This window comes from Zea mays, chromosome 6 (assembly GCF_902167145.1).
Source record: "Zea mays cultivar B73 chromosome 6, Zm-B73-REFERENCE-NAM-5.0, whole genome shotgun sequence".
Classification (NCBI taxonomy): domain Eukaryota; kingdom Viridiplantae; phylum Streptophyta; class Magnoliopsida; order Poales; family Poaceae; genus Zea; species Zea mays.
The window spans coordinates 118,790,292-118,802,100 of NC_050101.1; positions in this window are offsets into that span (position 1 = coordinate 118,790,292).

Genomic DNA, 11,809 nt, shown 5'->3' on the forward strand with positions numbered 1-11,809 from the left:
TGAGGCGGCTGTTGAACCCCTCCGAGGGGCCAGCCTTCGAACCTCTGATCAGTAGGGGGGCTCGGGGCCCGTTTCCTTCGCGGAGAAGGATCCCTTTCGGGATATCCCCTTTCCCGGTCCCTGTTGTAAGAGAGAGAAAGAGGAAAAGGATACGAAATCGAATGACGTGGCACACCTTTTTGACGCGGTCATTATGGCAGAGGTGAAGCGCCGCCCGCTTCTCCTGCCAAAGGTGCCGCCTGTCCCGCCGCGGAGTTAATGCGACAGGGCGAGTAGTTCACGGGGCAGCTGTTGCGCGTGCGCGAGCCGTTCGAGGAACGGAACACGGGCGCGCTGTCTTCACGCCGTGGGAGAGGTGAAAGGGAATTAGGCTTACACCTATTTCCTAAATGATTTTGGTGGTTGAATTGCCCAACACAAATAATTGGACTAACTAGTTTTGCTATAGTGCATAAGTTATACAGGTGCCAAAGGTTCACACTTAGCCAATAAAAAGACAAAGTATTGGGTTCAACAAAGAGAGCAAGGGATAACCGAAGTGTGCCCTGGTCTGGCGCACCGGACTATCCGGTGTGCCACCGAACAGTGTCCGGTGCACCAGGGGACTTCACGCTGAACTCTTCACCTTCGGGAAAATCCAGAGGCGGTTCGCTATAATTCACCGGACTGTCCGGTGTACACCGGACAGTGTCCGGTGCTCCAAGGAAGGGCGTCTCAGGAACTCGCCAGCTTCGGGAATTCGCTCCGCTATAATTCACCGGACATGTCCGGTGTGCACCAGACTGTCCGGTGAGCCAGCGGGGCAACGACTACTTCGCGCCAACGGTCACCTTCAGAGGCATTAAATGCGCACCAGAGCGCGTAGAAGTTAGGCACGCGCGAAGTGGCGCACCGGACACTCTACAGTACATGTCCGGTGTGCCACCGGACATCCAGGCGGGCCCAGAAGACAGAGCTCCAACGGTCAAAACCCAACGGCCTTAGTGACGTGGCTGGCGCGGTGCACCATGCGACAGGCAGCCCCACCAAACGGCTAGTTTGGTGGTTGGGGCTATAAATACACCCAACCACCCCACATTCAAGACATCCAAGTTTTCCCACTTCAACTACTTACAAGAGCTCTAGCATTCAATTCTAGACACACCCAAGTGATCAAATCCTCTCCAAACTCCGCACAACGCCCTAGTGATTAGTGAGAGAGATTTCCTTGTGTTCTTTCGAGCTCTTGCGCTTGGATTGCTTTCTTCTTTCGTTGATTCTTCATTGCGATCAAACTCACTTGTAATTGAGGCAAGAGACACCAATCTTGTGGTGGTCCTTGTGGGAACTTTGTGTTCCAAGTGATAGAGAAGAAAAGCTCACTCGGTCCGAGGGACCGTTTGAGAGAGGGAAAGGGTTGAAAGAGACCCGGTCTTTGTGACCACCTCAACGGGGAGTAGGTTCGCAAGAACCGAACCTCGGTAAAACAAATCCGCGTGTCACACTCTTTATTTGCTTGCGATTTGTTTTACACCCTCTCTCGTGGACTCGATTATATTTTTAACGCTAACCCGGCTTGTAGTTGTGATTATTTTTGAGAATTTCAGTTTCGCCCTATTCACCCCCCTCTAGGCGACTTTCAATTGGTATCTGAGCCGGTGCTTCATTAGAGCCTAACCGCTCGAAGTGATGTCGGGAGAACTCGCCAAGAAGGAGATGGAGACCGGCGACAAGCCCGCTACAAGCCACGGGAAGGCTTCATCAAGAGAGTCCCGCAACAAGGAGAAAAAGAGGGAGAAGAAGAAGGAGAAGAAGACTTCTTCTCACAAGTCGCATCGGAGTGGCGACAAAATAAAGAAGATGAGGAAGGTAGTCTACTACGAGACCGACACTTCATCACCTTCTACCTCCGGCTCCGACGCGCTCTCCATAACTTCTAAGCGCCATGAGCGCAAGAAGTTTAGTAAGATCCCCTTACATTATCCTCGTACCTCTAGACATACTCCATTACTTTTCGTTCCATTAGGCAAACCGCCAACCTTTGACGGTGAAGATTATGCTAGGTGGAGTGATTTAATGAAATTTCATCTAACCTCACTCCACAAAAGTATATGGAATGTTGTTGAGTTTGGAGCACAGGTACCATCCGTAGGGGATGAGGATTATGATGAGGACAAAGTGGCCCAAATTGAGCACTTCAACTCCCAAGCCACAACCATACTCCTTGCCTCTCTAAGTAGGGAGGAGTACAACAAGGTGCAAGGACTAAAAAGCGCCAAGGAAGTTTGGGACGTGCTCAAGACGGCGCACGAGGGTGATGAACTCACCAAGATCACCAAGCGGGAAACGATCGAGGGGGAGCTCGGTCGCTTCCCTCTACGCCAAGGGGAGGAGCCACAAGACATGTACAACCGGCTCAAAACCTTGGTGAACCAAGTGCGCAACCTCGGGAGCAAAAAGTGGGATGACCACGAGGTGGTTAAGGTTATTCTAAGATCTCTTATTTTCCTTAACCCTACTCAAGTACAATTAATTCGTGGCAACCCAAGATATACTCTAATGACTCCCGAGGAAGTAATCGGGAATTTTGTGAGCTTTGAATTTATGATCAAGGGCTCACAAAAGATCAACGAGCTTGACGGCCCCTCCATGTCCGAGGCACAACCGGTCGCATTTAAGGCAACGAAGGAGAAGAAGGAGGAGTCTACACCAAGTAGACAACCAATCGATGCCTCCAAGCTCGACAATGAGGAAATGGCGCTCGTCATCAAGAGCTTCCGCCAAATCCTCAAACAAAGGAGGGGGAAAGACTACAAACCTCGCTCCAAGAAAGTGTGTTACAAATGTGGTAAGCCCGGTCATTTTATTGCAAAATGTCCTATATCTAGTGACAGTGACAGGGGCGACAACAAGAAGGGGAGAAGAAAGGAGAAGAAGACATACTACAAGAAGAGGGGCGGCGATGCCCATGTTTGTCGGGAGTGGGACTCCGACGAAATCTCTAGCGACTCCTCCGACGACGAGGACGCCGCCAACATCGCCGTCACCAAGGGACTTCTCTTCCCCAACGTCGGCCACAAGTGCCTCATGGCAAAGGATGGCAAAAAGAAGAAGGTTAAATCTAAATCCTCCACTAGATATGAATCCTCTAGTGATGAAAATGTAGTGATGAGGAGGATAACTTGCGCACTCTTTTTGCCAACTTAAACATGCAACAAAAGGAGAAATTAAATGAATTAATTAGTGCCATCCATGAGAAGGATGATCTCTTGGACTCCCAAGAGGACTTCCTAATCAAGGAAAACAAAAAGCATGTTAAAGTTAAAAATGCTTATGCTCTAGAAGTTGAAAAATGTGAAAAATTATCTAGTGAGCTAAGCACTTGCCATGAGACTATAGACAACCTTAGAAATGAGAATTCTAATTTGTTAGCTAAGGTTGATTCTATTGCTTGTAATGTTTCAATTCCCAATCTTAGAAATGATAATGATAATTTGCTTGCTAAGATTGAAGAATTGAACATATCTCTTGTTAGCCTTAGAAATGAAAATGAAAAATTGCTTGCTAAGGTTAAAGAATTAGATGTTTGCAATGTTACAATTTTGGACCTTAGAACTAAAAATGATATATTGCATGCTAAGGTTGTAGAATTGAAATCTTGCAAACCCTCTACATCTACCGTTGAGCACACTTCTATTTGTACTAGATGTAGAGATGTTGATATTAATGCTATACATGATCACATGGCTTTAATTAAACAACAAAATGATCATATAGCAAAACTAGATGCTAAGATTGCCGAGCATAACTTAGAGAACGAAAAAATTAAATTTGCTAGAAGTATGCTCTATAGTGGGAGACGCCCTGGCATCAAGGATGGCATTGGCTTCCAACAGGGAGGCAATGTTAAACTTAGTGCCCCTCCTAAGAAATTATCCAACTTTGTTAAGGGCAAGGCTCCCATGCCTCAGGATAACGAGGGTTACATTTTATACCCTGCCGGTTATCCTGAGGACAAAATTAAAAGAATTCATTCTAGGAAGTCTCACTCTGGCCCTAACCATGCTTTTATGTATAAGGGTGAGACATCTAGTTCTAGGCAACCAACCCGTGCTAAGTTGCCTAAGAAGAAAACTCCTAGTGCATCAAATGATCATGACATTTCATTTAAAACTTTTGATGCATCATATGTGTTAACTAACAAATCCGGCAAGGTAGTTGCCAAATATGTTGGGGGCAAGCACAAGGGGTCAAAGACATGTGTTAGGGTACCCAAAGTTCTTGTTTCTAATGCCAAAGGACCCAAAACCATTTGGGTACCTAAAGTCAAGAACTAAACATGTTTTGTAGGTTTATGCATCCGGGGGCTCAAGTTGGATTATCGACAGCGGGTGCACAAACCACATGACAGGGGAGAAAAAGATGTTCTCCTCCTATGAGAAAAACCAGGATCCCCAACAAGCTATCACATTCGGGGATGGAAATCAAGGTTTGGTCAAAGGTCTTGGTAAAATTGCTATATCTCCTGACCATTCTATTTCCAATGTTTTTCTTATAGATTCTTTAGATTACAATTTGCTTTCTGTATCTCAATTATGCAAAATGGGCTACAGCTGTCTATTCACTGATGTAGGTGTCACTGTCTTTAGAAGAAGTGATGATTCAATAACATTTAAGGGAGTGTTAGAGGGTCAGCTATACTTGGTAGATTTTGATAGAGCTGAACTCGACACTTGCTTAATTGCTAAGACTAACATGGGTTGGCTATGGCACCGCCGACTAGCCCATGTTGGAATGAAGAATCTTCATAAGCTTCTAAAGGGGGAACACATTTTAGGATTAACAAATGTTCATTTTGAGAAAGACAGGATTTGTAGCGCATGCCAAGCAGGGAAACAAGTTGGTGCCCACCATACACAAGAACATCATGACGACCGACAGGCCACTGGAGCTCCTACACATAGATCTATTCGGCCCGATCGCTTACATAAGCATCGACGGGAGTAAGTACTGTCTAGTTATTGTGGATGATTATTCTCGCTTCACTTGGGTGTTCTTTTTACAGGAAAAATCTCACACCCAAGAAACCTTAAAGGGATTCTTGAGACGGGCTCAAAATGAGTTCGGCTTAAGGATCAAGAAAATTAGAAGCGACAATGGGACGGAGTTCAAGAACTCTCAAATTGAAGGCTTCCTTGAGGAGGAGGGCATCAAGCATGAGTTCTCTTCTCCCTACACCCCTCAACAAAATGGTATAGTGGAGAGGAAGAATAGAACTCTATTGGACATGGCAAGAACCATGCTTGATGAGTACAAGACTTCGGATCGGTTTTGGGCCGAGGCGGTTAACACCGATTGCTACGCCATCAACCGATTATATCTACACCGAATCCTCAAGAAGACATCATACGAACTCCTAACCGGTAAAAAGCCCAACATTTCATATTTTAGAGTCTTTGGTAGCAAATGCTTTATTCTTGTTAAAAGAGGTAGAAAATCTAAATTTGCTCCTAAGACTGTAGAAGGCTTTTTACTAGGATATGATTCAAACACAAGGGCATATAGAGTCTTTAACAAGTCCACTGGACAAGTTGAAGTTTCTTGTGACGTTGTGTTTGATGAGACTAACGGCTCTCAAGTAGAGCAAGTTGATCTTGATGAGATAGGTATTGAAGAGGCTTCGTGCATCGCGCTAAGGAACATGTCCATTGGGGATGTGTGTCCAAAGGAATCCGAAGAGCCGCCAAATGCACAAGATCAACCATCCTCCTCCACGCAAGCATCCCCACCAACTCAAAATGAGGATGAGGCTCAAATGGATGAAGGAGAAGATCAAGCAAATGAGCCACCTCAAGATGATGGCAATGATCAAGGGGGAGATGCGAATGATCAAGACAAGGAGGATGAAGAACAAAGGCCGCCACACCCAAGAGTCCACCAAGCAATCCAACGAGATCACCCCGTTGACACCATCCTCGGCGACATTCATAAGGGGGTAACCACTAGATCTCGTGTTGCACATTTTTGTGAGCATTACTCTTTTGTTTCCTCTATTGAGCCACACAGGGTAGAGGAAGCACTTCAAGATTCGGATTGGGTGGTGGCGATGCAAGAGGAGCTCAACAACTTCACTAGGAATGAGGTATGGCATTTAGTTCCACGTCCTAATAAAAATGTTGTAGGAACCAAATGGGTCTCCGCAACAAGCAAGATGAGCATGGTGTGGTGACAAGGAACAAAGCACGACTTGTGGCCAAAGGATACTCCCAAGTCGAAGGTTTGGATTTCGGTGAAACCTATGCACCCGTAGCTAGGCTTGAGTCAATTCGAATATTATTAGCCTATGCTACTTACCATGGCTTCAAGCTTTACCAAATGGACGTGAAGAGTGCCTTCCTCAATGGACCAATCAAGGAAGAGGTCTATGTTGAGCAACCTCCCGGCTTTGAAGATAGTGAGTATCCTAACCATGTCTATAAACTCTCTAAGGCACTTTATGGGCTCAAGCAAGCCCCAAGAGCATGGTATGAATGCCTTAGAGATTTCCTTATCACTAACGGATTCAAAGTCGGAAAGGCCGATCCTACTTTATTTACTAAAACTCTTGAAAATGACTTGTTTGTATGCCAAATTTACGTTGATGATATTATATTTGGGTCTACTAACGAGTCTACATGTGAAGAATTTAGTAGGATCATGACACAAAAATTCGAGATGTCTATGATGGGGGAGTTGAAGTATTTCTTAGGATTTCAAGTAAAGCAACTCCAAGAGGACACCTTCCTAAGCCAAACGAAGTATACTCAAGATATTCTAACCAAGTTTGAAATGAAGGATGCCAAACCCATCAAGACACCCATGGGAACCAATGGGCATGTCGACCTCGACGAGGGAGGTAAATCCGTCGATCAAAAGGTATACCGGTCGATGATAGGCTCTTTGCTATATTTATGTGCATCTCGACCGGATATTATGCTTTCCGTATGCATGTGTGCAAGATTCCAAGCCGACCCTAAGGAAGCTCACCTTACGCCGTAAAACGAATCTTGAGATATTTAGTTTATACTCCTAAGTTTGGGCTTTGGTATCCTAGGGGATCCACTTTTGATTTAATTGGTTATTTCGATGCCGATTGGGCGGGGTGTAAAATCAATAGAAAGAGCACATCGGGGACTTGCCAGTTCTTGGGAAGATCCTTGGTGTCTTGGGCTTCAAAGAAGCAAAATTCCGTTGCTCTTTCTACCGCCGAAGACGAGTACATTGTACTAGGCCATTGTTGCGCGCAACTACTTTGTATGAGGCAAACCCTTAGGGACTATGGTTACAAACTAACCAAAGTTCCTCTTCTATGTGATAATGAGAGTGCGATCCGCATGGCGGATAATCCCGTTGAGCATAGCCGCACTAAACACATAGCCATTCGGTATCATTTTCTAAGGGATCACCAACAAAAGGGAGATATCGAGATTTCATACATTAATACTAGAGAACAATTAGCCGATATCTTTACCAAGCCTCTTGATGAACAAACTTTTAACAAACTTAGGCATAAGCTAAATATTCTTGATTCTAGGAACTTCTTTTGTTGATTTGCACACATAGCTCATTCATATACCTTTGATCATGTCTCTTTCATATGCTATGACTAATGTGTTTTCAAGTCTATTTCAAACCAAGTCATAGGTGTATTGAAAGGGAATTGGAGTTTTCGGCGAAAACAAAGGGCTTCCACTCCGTAACTCATCCTTCGCGGTCACTCCGAGCAACTCTCCATCTTTGAAAAAAAGGACTTCGTCTTTGGTATAATCTTTACTCACTTATTTATGACCAAAGGGGGAGAAAGTAATTCTAAGGGCTCTAATGACTCCGTTTTTGGCGATTCATGCCAAAGGGGGAGAAAGTATTAGCCCAAAGCAAAAGGACCGTACCACCATCTAATTTTAAAAAATGATTTTCAATTGGAAATTTCAAATTGGTGTCCTATTATGTTCAAAAAGGGAGAGAGAATAGTATTTTCAAAATCAATATCAAACCCCTCTTGAACACTAAGAGGATGATTTCATCTAGGGGGAGTTTTGTTTAGTCAAAGGAAAGGCATTTCATACAGGGGGAGAAAGTTTCAAATCTTGAAAATGCTTCGCAAAATCTTATTCATTTACCTTTGAATATTTGCAAAAGGACCTTGAAAAGGATTTACAAAAGAATTTGCAAAAACAAAACATGTGGTGCAAGCGTGGTCCAAAATGTCAAAAATTAAAGAAACAATCCATGCATATCTTATAAGTATTTATATTGGCTCAATTCCAAGCAACCTTTGCACTTACATTATGCAAGCTAGTTCAATTATGCACTTCTATATTTGCTTTGGTTTGTGTTGGCATCAATCACCAAAAAGGGGGAGATTGAAAGGGAATTATGCTTACACCTATTTCCTAAATGATTTTTGTGGTTGAATTGCCCAACACAAATAATTGGACTAACTAGTTTTGCTATAGTGCATAAGTTATACAGGTGCCAAAGGTTTACACTTAGCCAATAAAAAGACCAAGTATTGGGTTCAACAAAGAGAGCAAGGGATAACCGAAGTGTGCCCTGGTCTGGCGCACCGGACTGTCCGGTGTGCCACCGGACAGTGTCCGATGCACCAGGGGACTTCACGCTGAACTCTTCACCTTCGGGAAAATCCAGAGGCGGTTCGCTATAATTCACCGGACTATCCGGTGCTCCAAGGAAGGGCGTCTCAGGAACTCGCCAACTTTGGGAATTCGCTCCGCTATGATTCACCGGACATGTCCGGTGTGCACCGGACTGTCCGGTGAGCCAGCGGGGCAACGACTACTTCGCGCCAACGGTCACCTGCACAGGCATTAAATGCGCGCCAGAGCGCGCAGAAGTCAGGCACGCGCGAAGTGGCGCACCGGACACTCTATAGTACATGTCCGATGTGCCACCGAACATCCAGGCGGGCCCAGAAGACAGAGCTCCAACGGTCAAAACCCAACGGCCTTGGTGACGTGGCTGGCGCACCGGACTGTCCGGTGCACCATGCGACAGACAGCCCCACCAAACGGCTAGTTTGGTGGTTGGGGCTATAAATACCCCCAACCACCCCACATTCAAGACATACAAGTTTTCCCACTTCAACTACTTACAAGAGCTCTAGCATTCAATTCTAGACACACCCAAGTGATCAAATCCTCTCCAAACTCCGCACAACGCCCTAGTGATTAGTGAGAGAGATTTCCTTGTGTTCTTTCGAGCTCTTGCGCTTGGATTGCTTTCTTCTTTCGTTGATTCTTCATTGCGATCAAACTCACTTGTAATTGAGGCAAGATACACCAATCTTGTGGTGGTCCTTGTGGGAACTTTGTGTTCCAAGTGATAGAGAAGAAAAGCTCGCTCGGTCCGAGGGACCGTTTGAGAGAGGGAAAGGGTTGAAAGAGACCCGATCTTTGTGACCACTCAACGGGGAGTAGGTTCGCAAGAACCGAACCTCGGTAAAACAAATCTGCGTGTCACACTCTTTATTTGCTTGCGATTTGTTTTGCACCCTCTCTCGTGGACTCGATTATATTTCTAACGCTAACCCGGCTTGTAGTTGTGATTATTTTTGAGAATTTCAGTTTCGCCCTATTCACCCCCCTCTAGGTGACTTTCAAGAGGGTTCTCTCGCTGTCCCATGAGGGGACGTGAGCTTGGCTGACGACGTGACCGCTGCTTCCGCCCGCCTGCCACCGCCATTACTGCCGGCCCATTTTTGGCCGCATCGACCGTCGCGCCTTCTCTCGCGGCTGACTGGCCCGTGACCGATGCGCCTGGCTGGCACTGTTGGGTCATACGCAGGGTTGCCTCGAGTCGCGGTACTGGTTCCGCAGTCGAGGAGGCACGGTAGTGGCGCGAGGGGCGGTGCAGTTGCTCGCACGTAGCAACCGGCGCGCCGGTTGCATGACGTGTGGGCCTGGGCCTCCATGCTGGGCGCGTTGGAGTTGAAGGGGTGCGCCCACTTGGCGCGGTTGCATGCCGACTGCATGGCTGTCCGCCCTTTCACCCGCTGGTCTAGGCGAAAGTGGAGGAATGCTTGTAACCGCTGGGTAGTTGCGCGCACCGCGCGCGGCGGTTTGGCTTCTTCTGCCCTGGGCCAGCTTGCATGACGTGTGGGACCCAGCCCCCGTGTCGTAGGGGGAGGACCTTGGAGCATGTTGGAGAAGGCTCAGCCTGCGATGGCTAAGGACGCAAGTGGGGGGAGTTGCCTTTAAAAGGAGGGTGACCCCCTTGAAAGGCAAACATGTCTTCGCGCTCCCTTATGCATCGCGTCTTTCCACCTTCCGGCGGGTGTAGCCCCCGAGGGAGGGTCGGGCTTTGCCGAGGCAAGGCTGACCCTTCCTTGATGGTTAGACTTTGTGTGTGAACGAAGTGTACGAACGACTTGAAAGCATCTTAAGGGTAGAAGCGACGTAGCTGTCGGATGTTCCAAGCGTTGTTGTAGACCTCGCCTTGACTGTTGGCCAGCTTGTATGTCCCGGGCTTCAGAACCTTGGCGATGACGAACGGCTCTTCCCAGGGAGGCGTGAGCTTGTGTCGCCCTCGGGCGTCTTGTCGCAGCCGAAGCACCAAGTCGCCCACCTGGAGGTCTCGGGACCGAACCCCTCGGGCGTGGTAGCATCGCAGGGACTGCTGATACCGCGCCGAGTGTAGCAAGGCCATGTCCCGAGCCTCCTCCAGCTGGTCCAGTGAGTCTTCTTGGTTAGCTCGATTGCTTTGGTCATCGTAGGCCCTCGCCCTCGGGGAACCGTATTCTAAGTCTATGGGCAAGATGGCCTCGGCCCCATAGACTAGAAAGAACGGTGTGAAGCCCGTGGCTCGGCTCGGCGTTGTCCTCAGACTCCAGACCACCGAGGGGAGCTCCTTCATCCATCGCTTGCCGAACTTGTTGAGGTCGTTGTAGATCCGCAGCTAGAGCCCTTGCAGGATCATGCCGTTAGCACGCTCTACTTGCCCATTCGTCATGGGGTGAGCCACGGCGGCCCAGTCCACCCGGATGTGGTGATCCTCGCAGAAGTCCAGGAACTTTCTGCCGATGAACTGGGTGCCGTTGTCGGTGATGATGGAGTTCGGGACCCCAAAGCGATGGATGATGTTGGTGAAGAACGCCACCGCCTGTTCGGACCTGATGCTGTTTAGGGGTCGGACCTCGATCCACTTGGAGAATTTGTCGATGGCGACCAGCAGGTGCGTGTAGCCCCCGGGTGCCTTCTGCAAGGGGCCGACGAGGTCCAGACCCCACACAGCAAACGACCAGGTGATGGGTATGGTCTGCAGAGCCTGAGCGGGCAGGTGGGTCTGCCTTGCATAGAATTGACACCCTTGGCAGGTGCGGACAATTCTAGTGGCGTCGGCCACCGCGGTCGGCCAGTAGAAGCCTTGTCGGAAGGCGTTTCCAACAAGGGCTCGAGGCGCTGCGTGATGGCCGCAAGCCCCCGAGTGTATCTCTTGTAAGAGCTCCTGGCCTTCGGCGATGGAAATGCATCGCTGGAGGATGCCCGAGGGGTTGCGGTGGTAGAGCTCCTTCCCGTCTCCCAGCAAGACGAACGACTTGGCGCGCCGCGCCAACCGCCGAGCTTCGGCTCGGTCGAGGGGCAGCTCTCCTCGGTGGAGATATTGCAGGTACGGGGTCTGCCTGTTTCGATTAGGCGTGACCCCGCTCCGCTCCTCCTCGACGCGCAGTGCCTCACCCTTGGGGGCCGAGGGTACCTCGGGCCGAGCCGAGGGTGCCTCGGGCCGAGCCGAGGGTGCCTCGGGCCGAGCCGAGGGTGCCTCAAGCAGAGCCGAG